General features: G+C 34.3%; 1 protein-coding gene across 4 annotated transcripts in view; it reads left to right on the forward strand.

Moving 5' to 3' along the window:
- The window catches only part of LOC130449076 (protein held out wings), a 188,793-nt gene that overhangs the window by 111,337 nt on the left and 63,233 nt on the right, over window positions 1-14,223 (forward strand). The gene's annotated exons all lie outside the window — the stretch shown is intronic.

Below are 14,223 nucleotides of genomic sequence, written 5' to 3' on the forward strand. Positions count from 1 at the left end.
CCTCCACGTCAAGATAAGATTCATGGAATGTTATGTGTGGTCAGTACTGCTGAACGGACAGGAAACTTGGATCTTGAAAGCTCAAATGATCAAAAAACTTGAGATGTGGCTCTATAGACGCATCCTGAAGATACCTTGGACTAATAGAATCACCAACGACGAAGTACTAAGACGCATTGGTTGCAAAAGAAAGCCGTTGACAATTATTAAACAGAAATCTAAACCTCCACGTCAAGATAAGATTCATGGAATGTTATGTGTGGTCAGTACTGCTGAACGGAGTGGAAACTTGGACCTTGAAAGCTCAAATGATCAAAAAAATTGAGATGTGGCTCTATAGACGCATCCTGAAGATACCCTGGACTAATAGAATCACCAACGACGAAGTACTAAGACGCATTGGTTGCAAAAGAAAGCCGTTGACAATTATTAAACAGAAATCTAAACCTCCACGTCAAGATAAGATTCATGGAATGTTATGTGTGGTCAGTACTGCTGAACGGAGTGGAAACTTGGACCTTGAAAGCTCAAATGATCAAAAAACTTGAGATGTGGCTCTATAGACGCATCCTGAAGATACCCTGGACTAATAGAATCACCAACGACGAAGTACTAAGACGCATTGGTTGCAAAAGAAAGCCGTTGACAATTATTAAACAGAAATCTAAACCTCCACGTCAAGATAAGATTCATGGAATGTTATGTGTGGTCAGTAATGGTGAATGGAGTGGAAACTTGGACCTCGAAAGCTCAAATGATCAAAAAACTTGAGATGTGGCTCTATAGACGCATCCTGAAGATACCCTGGACTAATAGAATCACCAACGACGAAGTACTAAGACGCATTGGTTGCAAAAGAAAGCCGTTGACAATTATTAAACAGAAATCTAAACCTCCACGTCAAGATAAGATTCATGGAATGTTATGTGTGGTCAGTACTGCTGAACGGAGTGGAAACTTGGACCTTGAAAGCTCAAATGATCAAAAAACTTGAGATGTGGCTCTATAGACGCATCCTGAAGATACCTTGGACTAATAGAATCACCAACGACGAAGTACTAAGACGCATTGGTTGCAAAAGAAAGCCGTTGACAATTATTAAACAGAAATCTAAACCTCCACGTCAAGATAAGATTCATGGAATGTTATGTGTGGTCAGTAATGCTGAACGGAGTGGAAACTTGGACCTTGAAAGCTCAAATGATCAAAAAAATTGAGATGTGGCTCTATAGACGCATCCTGAAGATACCTTGGACTAATAGAATCACCAACGACGAAGTACTAAGACGCATTGGTTGCAAAAGAAAGCCGTTGACAATTATTAAACAGAAATCTAAACCTCCACGTCAAGATAAGATTCATGGAATGTTATGTGTGGTCAGTAATGGTGAATGGAGTGGAAACTTGGACCTCGAAAGCTCAAATGATCAAAAAACTTGAGATGTGGCTCTATAGACGCATCCTGAAGATACCTTGGACTAATAGAATCACCAACGACGAAGTACTAAGACGCATTGGTTGCAAAAGAAAGCCGTTGACAATTATTAAACAGAAATCTAAACCTCCACGTCAAGATAAGATTCATGGAATGTTATGTGTGGTCAGTACTGCTGAACGGAGTGGAAACTTGGACCTTGAAAGCTCAAATGATCAAAAAACTTGAGATGTGGCTCTATAGACGCATCCTGAAGATACCTTGGACTAATAGAATCACCAACGACGAAGTACTAAGACGCATTGGTTGCAAAAGAAAGCCGTTGACAATTATTAAACAGAAATCTAAACCTCCACGTCAAGATAAGATTCATGGAATGTTATGTGTGGTCAGTAATGCTGAACGAAGTGGAAACTTGGACCTTGAAAGCTCAAATGATCAAAAAAATTGAGATGTGGCTCTATAGACGCATCCTGAAGATACCCTGGACTAATAGCATGGATTGCAACATGAAATTATGAAGCTCTAACTTTAAACTTCTGTAGCTAAAAAGTAACTCAAATGGATTTGGTTCACTTGTATTCTGAATAACCCATTTATCCCAATATACATAAAAACAATGGTTAGAAAAAAAAAAATAAAGAAAACACCTGTTCGATAATTCCAAGTTAAATGTCAATATTGTCATACCTGTTACGGCTAAATATATTTATTGTCTAATGGATTCATTTATGTACAATTGACCTTTCAGTTTCTATTAGGTATAGAGTATGAAGCAATTCTATTAATTTTAATTTAATTCATTCGAAGTACTATTATTGAATATTTTAAATCGAAAAAATCTATGAAAATGATTGAATTTTTAAAATAAAATCAAGGTCACTTTCCCACAAACATTGTTTTATGTAACTACGTGATGTAATTGCTTCCTCGATCATCTTCAAATCCTGAAGTTCATCGAGTGGCGGTAGAAAAACTGAAAGATGCCGCCTCCGCTCGACAATATTTTTAGTTTAATCATAATTTCAGCATAAAAGAAATCCGAATAATCAGTAATAGATCTGGCACGTTTCAAACTGCTCGAGAAGCCGCTGGATTTAAGCCTCAGCGATTACTACGACTTCTGGATATACTTTACTCGTTCAGATTTAACGAATCTAGCCGGAAAAAATTAGTTTTCGTCCTTTATTCGTCCTTTAATAATTTGATTTAAGAGGATCGGCTGCTGTGCTCCTAGAACCTGTGGTGATCTTTGCGCGTCCGCAATTTATAAAAAGTGGATGAAAGGCGCCGCGTGAATTCGCCGAATTTTAAAATTTCATTGTAGCCGCACAGGGCCGGCCTATGAACCCATTTCGCGAACTTATTCGTAACATTATATCATTGAAAATATGTGAAATTATGAATAACGCGCCTTGTGATATCCGACGAGCGTGAAATCTCTGCCATATGGGTTTTAGATTATTTTAAAGTTATTTAAAATTGATTTAATAATAATAATAGGAATATTTATTTATTTTTCAATAAAAACGTACGGACTCTTTTTCAAACTGACACATATAATAAATATCTTTTAATGTATCAAGTATTGTTATGCCGCAATTTGATCTACCAATAACAAGCAAAACCGACTCGATATGCTCGAGGTATCACGTCGAGATGCATTTCCTGCACATCAAACGGCCGCTATATTTAGGTTACATCCATACTTAGAACCGGTACCATTAGAGTACTTGCGGAAAACATTTAAATAATCGTTGTATATGTTTGTGAACGTACTGTTGTTTTTTCCTATTAGATTAATAGACAAAAAAGCATTGTTGCAATGAAAACTGCATTAAAAATAATGATATCAACCTTGTTTACCTTATATTTATATAAATAACGAAACCAAGTTTTTTTATGCGTGTTATCGTGAATAATAATCAGTGATTTTGAAAAAAAAAAAAACCACAAAAACTTTGAAAAAATTGATGAAATTTATATCAGAATCGATAGAACGATCAATATAATTCAATGTTTGAAGATGATTTCATGTAAATGTTGGCCGCGGATCCGCTTTAAATAACCCATGCGCAAGGTCCAATTTTGGCGTACTCCCTTCAACATGTAGGCAGGTATTTCACGAATAATTGCTTCGATATTGGTTCCCAGTGCGTCAATCGTTCCTGGTTTATCCTTGTAGACATTAGCCTTAACATGGACCCCATGAGAAATAGTCCAAATGCGTCAAATCGCACGATCTAGGCGGCCAATTGACGGGCCCCAAACGTGAGATGTGTTCATCGAAGACGGTTCTCAATTTGGCCATTGTTCCAAGTGCCGTGTGGCATGTGGCACCGTCTTGTTGAAACTACATGTCAGGCATGTCCAATTCTTCCATTTTGGGCAAAAAAATCGTCAATCATCACACGGTAGCGCTCGCCATTCACAGTAACGTTCCGACCATCGTCGCTTTTGAAGAAGTACTGCCACCGGCCCATAATCCACATCAAACAGTGACTTTTTCGGGATGCATTGGTAGCTATTGCGATGCTTCTGGCTGGTATTCACTCCAGATGCGGAAATTTTGCTTGTTGGCGTATCCAGTCAACCAAATATAAGCTACTTCGCTGAACACAATTTTTTGCAAGCGCCCATTCACCAAATGTTAGACGTTGTGGAAGATCGTGTTACTTCAATTCTTGCACCGGCCACATCTTATCAGGTTTTACACCCAAATCTTTTCGCAAAATTTTCCACGTAATGGAGTAACAGAGTACCAATTGTAGTGAACGGCGGCGAATCGACATTTCACGGTCAACAGTAACACCGGCGGATACAGCCATAATATTTTCTTCTGTCCTCACTGTACGTTTAGTGCGTGCTAGTGGTTTAATGTCCAATAGTGTAAACTGGGTTCGAAATTTAATCACAAGCTTCCGAATAGTACCCACAGTAGGCCGACCAAACTGCCCATAAATTGGAAGAAGTGCGTGATGCACTCTTAACCGAGCATGAATTTTGATAATAAAATTCAATAATTTTCAAGCGTTGTTCGTTCTTAAGTCGATTCATAATTAAATTATAGATCAAACTGAACAAGTTTGACAATAACACAAGACACGATTCACGCGTGATCTGTCAAAAACAGTGTTGCCAAAAAGATACGAGCAAAAAAATCGCTCGCCATTCACAGTAACGTTCCGGCCATCGTCGCTTTTGAAGAAGTACGGCCAGATGATGCCACCAGCCCATAATCCACACCAAACAGTGACTTTTTCGGGATGCATTGGTAGCTATTGCAATGCTTCTGACTGATCTTCAATTCAGATGCGGTAATATTGCTTGTTGACGTATCCATTCAACCAGAAATTTTTCGATTAAAAAGTAGATCTCCCTTCAACTTTGCCAGCGCCCATTCACCAAATGTTAGACGTTGTGGGGTATCGTATGGCTACAATTTTTTCACCAGCCGTATCTTAAGGTTTTACATCCAAATCCTTTCGCAAAATTTTCCACGTAGTGGCCCAATTGCTGCGAACGTTGGCGAATCGCAAATTTCTATCTACATTACTTCTGTAAACAATTATATAGATAATTCTATATACCACTGTATACTACATACTACTATACACAAATACTATTTAACTATTTAACTTTTATGACTTAATTGCTATCTCTGTATCTTTTCTTTCATGGTTTCTGGGACGTATAGTAAAAAATTCGCGCTTTATTTAATTATACGGATTGTGTTTTATATTTTTGTTTACATACTTTCCTAAATGCACAAAAACTCCCTTTTAAATGTTTAACATTGTGAACGTAACTTTGATTTTTATTAACCTTGTCCTTTACGTAGGTTCAACTTAGTTCATATTGGTTTTTTATGACCTTCGGGGTTTTAAACCACCGCATGAATGAATGGAGGTGAACCTTTATGTTAAGCTTGTTGAGACTTTTTATGAGGGCACTGCATTTACTATATGAGGCAAAGAACTCATAGATCTTACTACGTACGTCACTGCGAAATGTCACTGCCTGAAATCAAACTAAATATTTTATTTAATGCAAATTATAATTAGTGAAATTCTTTACTTTTTTCATGGTAATTGGTATTATAAAACTCGCTTTTATATATCGAATCTACGGTCTGAATTCTTTGCTATTTTTTATGAGCAGTTCTTTTTTTATATAAATGAATTTTAATCAATTTCGTTTTTAACTGTTATCTATAATTTGATAATCACGAAAAATCAATCGATATATCGCGTCGTATCTAAATTTCTTAAAGAAAAACTTTTCAATTATTAGTCATGGGTAAAATCTAATTATGGCTGAATCTATTTCAAGTTGAAGTTAATTTGAAAATTTGTCGGATCTTTATGAGGCGGTGTCGCTTAAAAAATTTGGTAATTTAATACTTCTGTGTACGTTATGACTATTATTTAACGCATTCCTGATTTTATATTCCAGATTCTATTGGCACCATAATAATAACAAAAATAAATATGAAATTGTTGTAATAATCTATAAAATAAAGTATAAAATGTGTACACTGTGTCCCCGAATTTTGATAAACATATAAATAATTATCGATTTAAATTTTCATTTTTTACGGTCTAGAACTGCAACTTTTTCCAATAGAAATGTTTCATATTAACTACAAAAGTCATACTACAGAAAAAAAGGTTTAGAAAATTTTTTTTCGAAACTTAATTTATGTTAAAAATGCATCTTTTGTCAATCAAGGTTAAATCCGAAAAATAAAAAATGGAATTTAGAATTTTTTGTCCCCTATTAAGAATCTTTTCACTAGACAAACAGTGAGACATGCCCAAGTGTTTGAACAGTACCCGTGTTGTACTGGGCACTCTTAGAAGACGTGGTCTACAATTTCTTCCTCCTCCAAGTACCAGCGGCACTCGTGGCCATCCACGATCTCCGTACTGTGGAAACCGCGTCTTAGATCACCGTGTTTAGTTAAAAATAGAAAAGTAGAACAGTTGGTGACTTTTGTCTCATGCTAGGTGTCTCTATACATTTCCGCGAGACAGAGAGAGAAAGGGGTTGTTTTTTAGATGGGTTGAGGCAATTTTCTATGCTGGGTATAGAATTTATTGGGTTTGGCCATGATATAGGAATTACTCCTCTGCAGAGTTGTAGTTGTGGTGAATGGTAATGTGATTCATACTGCTTTTAGACTGGAAAAGAGAAGAAAAAACGTACCCCCAATAAAAAAACGGTATTGGAAATATATGTTTTTTCTAGCATCTTTTTTGTTTGTTAAATTATGGTTAGCTGGTTGGGTGGTTACAGCTTCGGCTGCATTATTCCCTATCGTCGGCCGTTTTGCTGGTGAATCGGTGAATCTCACTTTGTGGCCACTAGGTCGGCGTTGTGATCGAGGGATGGATAATGACATGCGCAATGCAGTTTAACGGTACCAAATTGTGTTTACCTAATAATAACAGTTATTATTATTTTTACAAGTAATGAAAATAAATAGTTTTATGTACGTAATTATTATGGAAGCTTAAATTTTTGCTCCTGATGTTAACGTTTTGGTATTTCGAATTTGTATGTTGTTGTCGATGTTATGCGTTTCTTGGAATTTGAGTTGAATAAAAACAAAAAATAATAGTTGTAAAAATGGATATACGTAGAGATGTTCGAACATTGGAATTTACCGATGTATAAGATTCTATAGATCTACTAGAATTGGAACTGTTCCGCCGTTCCACGTAATTTTAGAAACAGAAAATCATTTTTCTAAATAGAATGAGGAAGAATCCATAACTCGATTTTGATTAATTAAAGGAAAAGTCTTATTGATATTACACAAATATGAGAAGGTGTAAAATATGATGTAAAATATGGTAAAAATTCATTTAGTGCCCTCCCTTTGTGTTTTTCGAAATCCTTAAGAAATACTGATTATGTTTCATGTAAAACTCTATACCTAAATGCCATAATTCCGAAGTTATAACTACATTTACAGTTTCTCCTCTAAAATTTCAATAAGTATTGTACATTTAGATGGCTACGATTGAATAAACATACTTCAATACAACGAGCCATGCGATTTTTAAAACTTTGCAATACATTTTGCAAAATCCCTTACTTCTCAATTCGTCTTAACTCCGTGGTAATCCTATATTTTAATTCCTGAATATTGTTAGGTTTTGTTTTATAAACGATGCTTTTTAATTGATCCCACACGAACTAGTCTAAAGGATTCATGTCGGGTGATCGCGGGGGCCATTCGTTAAAACCACGCCTTCCAATCCATCTTCTGGTAAACACATTTTTCAGTTATTGATTCACCACACACGCATATTGAGGTGTTTGGAATATTGTTATTGACTGAACTTACCAATAATGAAGTTTTTTCTTAAACGCAATTGAAAATAATTACTTGGATTTGGAAATATCCGAGCCAACGAAGGTATAATAAATCTAAATACGCTTCAATGAATTATTTTATACATACATACAGTTTTTCGGAATATTGGGTGTGGGATTCACGCATCTAACGAGGATTGTTACGTGAACAGTATCTACAATTATATCGATTTACGTTTCTATTAATACAAAAAGTGGCCTCATCGCAAAAATAACATGGATCGTTTTAATTATAACATTTTCCATCATTACGTCTAAAAACTTTTTACGTCTATCAAAATCGTCATCTGACAAATCGTGTACCAACATTACTTTGTATGAATGGAATTTAATTATCACGGAAAATTTTCGTCCAAATGCGGATCGTCTTCTGATAGGACAAACGGTAATTATTTAGTTTGTTGTGGAGAAAATTACGCTGATTAATTTAATGTATATAGGGCGCGGAAATTATTCCTTTACATACGTTTTCGAGGCTAAAAATTTAGACAGGTTAGGTTAGGTTTGGTTAGAATAGGTTAGGTTTGGTTAGAATAAGTTAGGTTAGGTTAAGTTTGGTTAGAATAGGTTAGGTTAGGTTAAGTTTGGTTAGAATAGGTTAGGTTTGGTTAGAATAGGTTAGGTTAGAATAGGTTAGGTTAGGTTAGGTTTGGTTAGAATAGGTTAGGTTAGGTTAAGTTTGGTTAGAATAGGTTAGGTTTGGTTAGAATAGGTTAGGTTAGGTTAAGTTTGGTTAGAATAGGTTAGGTTAGGTTAAGTTTGGTTAGAATAGGTTAGGTTAGGTTAGGTTTGGTTAGAATAGGTTAGGTTAGGTTAAGTTTGGTTAGAATAGGTTAGGTTTGGTTAGAATAGGTTAGGTTAGGTTAACTTTGGTTAGAATAGGTTAGGTTAGGTTTGGTTAGAATAGGTTAGGTTTGGTTAGGTTTGGTTAGAATAGGTTAGGTTTGGTTAGAATAGGTTAGGTTTGTTTAGGTTAGGTTAGGTTTGGTTAGAATAGGTTAGGTTTGGTTAGGTTAGGTTAGGTTTGGTTAGAATAGGTTAGGTTAGGTTAACTTTGGTTAGAATAGGTTAGGTTAGGTTTGGTTAGAATAGGTTAGGTTTGGTTAGGTTTGGTTAGAATAGGTTAGGTTTGGTTAGAATAGGTTAGGTTTGGTTAGGTTAGGTTAGGTTTGGTTAGAATAGGTTAAGTTAGGTTAAGTTTGGTTAGAATAGGTTAGGTTTGGTTAGGTTAGGTTAGGTTTGGTTAGAATAGGTTAGGTTAGGTTTGGTTAGAATAGGTTAAGTTTGGTTAGAATAGGTTAGGTTAGGTTAGGTTTGGTTAGAATAGGTTAGGTTAGGTTAGGTTTGGTTAGAATAGGTTAGGTTAGGTTAGGTTTGGTTAGAATAGGTTAGGTTAGGTTAGGTTAGGCTCATACTCAAAATATTGAGCGACGAGATATTCATGATAATATATGTACCTCGTTATGGAAGAACTAAATCTCATTATCGTTAGTATTTTGGGGAATTTCTATTTAAAAGACGTTATTCATATTAAAATGGAATTAAAACATTTATTGAATAACTGTCACGAATGTATCCAATTGAAATTGATGATTATTTGTACGTGTAAATAAATGATTATTGTTAGAAATTGATTTGTGTCATTACATTAGTCGTAACTAATTATATTTGATGTTGGAGAGGATTGGGGGCGGTATGGAGGTTGTTAAAACATAGTCTTACTTTTTAACAGACCCCCCTCCTCGCCCCTAATCCCCTCCAGCATAAAGTATTTGCAAAATATCAACTAATCAAGATAGTGTACATTTTCCAGTGTTTAAACCATGAAAACTATGTGAAGGAATGTTTTCCGCGCCCAACATATATACATCTTCTTTTTCAGCATAAAAAACTCTATGATATAGTAAAATTTCAAGGAAATCGGGCGTATGCAATCTAAACTAAATAATTACCACACAAACATCTAAAGATTTGTTTTTAGTTGATGCAGTTTTTCTGCTTTGGATGAATCTTTTACTGCACAAGTTTCGTTAAAACTTTTTTACTAATTTACTGACAGTAGATGTTGTTAGGTGGGATTTCGGTTAGGATATAAATTATCAAAGACATTACACGTTAAAATAACAAAGTTCAAAAGATCTGACAACAATGTAAATAGTACCATAATACCTGTCGTATTATCAGACCCTTGTAGACAAAAATTTACGAAAATCGTACAAGCAGTTTTCGAGATAATTGAGGCGTTCTATACATAAAACTCACTCTGAAGAAACTCCAGTCTACCAGATACAAAAAATAGAACAAATCTATTAAAATTTATATGGTTATTCAAATAAAGTTCGGTGGTAGTACCAGATAAAAAAATCTACGCTACTGAACGTCAATATATCGCTTAATGTGGATCCCACTTGAAAGCATTTTATACAAATACATTTACCGCGATTCTAATGATCAACCAGGCGAGACGGCAGCTAAATTTTCCTATTAGCCTCAATTATACGCTCTAGGCGATTAAACATGACAACAATCTCAGGAGTTGCATTTATTTAATGTTTGTTCATGTCGCGAAAGTCACATTAGACGACGGCTTAGTCACATGCTCTGATATCATTGATAACAACATTCAAAAAACTAAAATCGATTGATTAATAGCTGTTACCACTAAACTAATCGTTTTTTATTCCGTTTATCATAATTACTTCCCCATCTAACACTAAAGTTCTTAAGAAAGGAGATGGTATACCAGAATTATTGAAGAATACGTTAAATAAATAATCAGATTATAGAAAATGAATAAATTATACAAAGCAACTGCATAATGTATAGACAAACTTTAAGTGCACAATCACCATTGCACCACCGATATAATAGGGTTGGAAGGAAATAATCACATTTGCACCCTGAGATTTGTTAAGAAATGGAACATTCCCGGGGCCCCCCTTTACACTTTAAAACATCGAGATCAATGTATTTTTGAACTCCTGTATCTCCAGAAGAAACTGACATGTTTTCACATTGTTAAAATTGGGGATGTTCGAGCCCCCGTTTTCGCGAAAAATATTAATGTTGCGAAAAAACTCATCGAGACTATTTTTGTAGATAATGAACTGATCTTCATTTAAACCCCTTAACTGCCATATTTCTCCAGTTATAGACTGTTTTTTGGAACTTTGGGCTATTTTCCCGGTGCTTTCCAGATGTTTTTTCTGGTAAAAAATTTGGGGGTTGTAAGTACCCACCAATATCTGCCAATTAAAAAAAATCCTTGCGGCGTTGGTATATTTTCGACCTTTATTTACTGTACTAAATAAAATTAAACGAGTTATTGAAATATAAACACTTTAGTTTCTAACAAATTTTTGAAACTTAGATAAAGTTATAGACTATAACTATTAGTTATTAGATACTATAATATATAGTTACAATTAAATAGTAAAATCTGACTGGGTAGCTAGCTCTGTATGTCTGATGCAAGATTTGAGAACGCTGGACGCAGGACGCTGCTTGAAAACTACTCAGAACGTCCCAGGACGCCACAAAAACTAGGACATGTCTTGGGAAAACAGGACGGATGGCAACACTACAATAAAACAACTTCACTTTCTTTTCATTTACCATCTATATAATCCTTTAAGTGTTTTTTCAAAACCCTCGCATTTGATTTTACGATAGACTAATAGAAAATGTTCTGCGCCAACTATTCCTAAATTTTTCGCTAAATATTCTCTTGGGAAAACAGGACGGATGGCAACACTACAATAAAACAACTTCACTTTCTTTTCATTTACGATCTATATAATCCTTTAAGTGTTTTTTCAAAACCCTCGCATTTGATTTTACGATAGACTAATAGAAAATGTTCTGCGCCAACTATTCCTAAATTTTTCGCTAAATATTCTCTTTGGAAAACAGGATGGTTGGTAACCCTACAATAAAACAACATCACTTTCTTTTCATTTACCATCTATATAATCCTTTAAGTGTTTTTTCAAAAACCTCGCATTTGATTTTACGATAGACTAATAGAAAATGTTCTGCGCCAAATATTCCTAAATTTTTCGCTAAATATTCTCTTTGGAAAACAGGATGGTTGGTAACCCTACAATAAAACAACATCACTTTCTTTTCATTTACCATCTATATAATCCTTTAAGTGTTTTTTCAAAAGCCTCGCATTTGATTTTACGATAGACTAATAGAAAATGTTCTGCGCCAACTATTCCTAAATTTTTCGCTAAATATTCTCTTTGGAAAACAGGATGGTTGGTAACCCTACAATAAAACAACATCACTTTCTTTTCATTTACCATCTATATTATCCTTTAAGTGTTTTTTCAAAACCCTCGCATTTGATTTTACGATAGACTAATAGAAAATGTTCTGCGCCAACTATTCCTAAATTTTTCGCTAAATATTCTCTTTGGAAAACAGGATGGTTGGTAACCCTACAATAAAACAACATCACTTTCTTTTCATTTACCATCTATATAATCCTTTAAGTGTTTTTTCAAAAGCCTCGCATTTGATTTTACGATAGACTAATAGAAAATGTTCTGCGCCAACTATTCCTAAATTTTTCGCTAAATATTCTCTTTGGAAAACAGGATGGTTGGTAACCCTACAATAAAACAACATCACTTTCTTTTCATTTACCATCTATATAATCCTTTAAGTGTTTTTTCAAAAGCCTCGCATTTGATTTTACGATAGACTAATAGAAAATGTTCTGCGCCAACTATTCCTAAATTTTTCGCTAAATATTCTCTTTGGAAAACAGGATGGTTGGTAACCCTACAATAAAACAACATCACTTTCTTTTCATTTACCATCTATATAATCCTTTAAGTGTTTTTTCAAAAGCCTCGCATTTGATTTTACGATAGACTAATAGAAAATGTTCTGCGCCAACTATTCCTAAATTTTTCGCTAAATATTCTCTTTGGAAAACAGGATGGTTGGTAACCCTATAATAAAACAACATCACTTTCTTTTCATTTACCATCTATATAATCCTTTAAGTGTTTTTTCAAAACCCTCGCATTTGATTTTACGATAGACTAATAGAAAATGTTCTGCGCCAACTATTCCTAAATTTTTCGCTAAATATTCTCTTTGGAAAACAGGATGGTTGGTAACCCTATAATAAAACAACATCACTTTCTTTTCATTTACCATCTATATAATCCTTTAAGTGTTTTTTCAAAACCCTCGCATTTGATTTTACGATAGACTAATAGAAAATGTTCTGCGCCAACTATTCCTAAATTTTTCGCTAAATATTCTCTTTGGAAAACAGGATGGTTGGTAACCCTACAATAAAACAACATCACTTTCTTTTCATTTACCATCTATATAATCCTTTAAGTGTTTTTTCAAAACCCTCGCATTTGATTTTACGATAGACTAATAGAAAATGTTCTGCGCCAACTATTCCTAAATTTTTCGCTAAATATTCTCTTTGGAAAACAGGATGGTTGGTAACCCTATAATAAAACAACATCACTTTCTTTTCATTTACCATCTATATAATCCTTTAAGTGTTTTTTCAAAACCCTCGCATTTGATTTTACGATAGACTAATAGAAAATGTTCTGCGCCAACTATTCCTAAATTTTTCGCTAAATATTCTCTTTGGAAAACAGGATGGTTGGTAACCCTATAATAAAACAACATCACTTTCTTTTCATTTACCATCTATATAATCCTTTAAGTGTTTTTTCAAAACCCTCGCATTTGATTTTACGATAGACTAATAGAAAATGTTCTGCGCCAACTATTCCTAAATTTTTCGCTAAATATTCTCTTTGGAAAACAGGATGGTTGGTAACCCTACAATAAAACAACATCACTTTCTTTTCATTTACCATCTATATAATCCTTTAAGTGTTTTTTCAAAAACCTCGCATTTGATTTTACGATAGACTAATAGAAAATGTTCTGCGCCAACTATTCCTAAATTTTTCGCTAAATATTCTCTTTGGAAAACAGGATGGTTGGTAACCCTACAATAAAACAACATCACTTTCTTTTCATTTACCATCTATATAATCCTTTAAGTGTTTTTTCAAAACCCTCGCATTTGATTTTACGATAGACTAATAGAAAATGTTCTGCGCCAACTATTCCTAAATTTTTCGATAAATATTCTCTTTGGAAAACAGGATGGTTGGTAACCCTACAATAAAACAACATCACTTTCTTTTCATTTACCATCTATATAATCCTTTAAGTGTTTTTTCAAAACCCTCGCATTTGATTTTACGATAGACTAATAGAAAATGTTCTGCGCCAACTATTCCTAAATTTTTCGCTAAATATTCTCTTGGGAAAACAGGACGGATGGCAACACTACAATAAAACAACATCACTTTCTTTTCATTTACCATCTATATAATCCTTTAAGT

The sequence above is a fragment of the Diorhabda sublineata genome, chromosome 9 (genome assembly GCF_026230105.1).
Source record: "Diorhabda sublineata isolate icDioSubl1.1 chromosome 9, icDioSubl1.1, whole genome shotgun sequence".
Taxonomy (NCBI): domain Eukaryota; kingdom Metazoa; phylum Arthropoda; class Insecta; order Coleoptera; family Chrysomelidae; genus Diorhabda; species Diorhabda sublineata.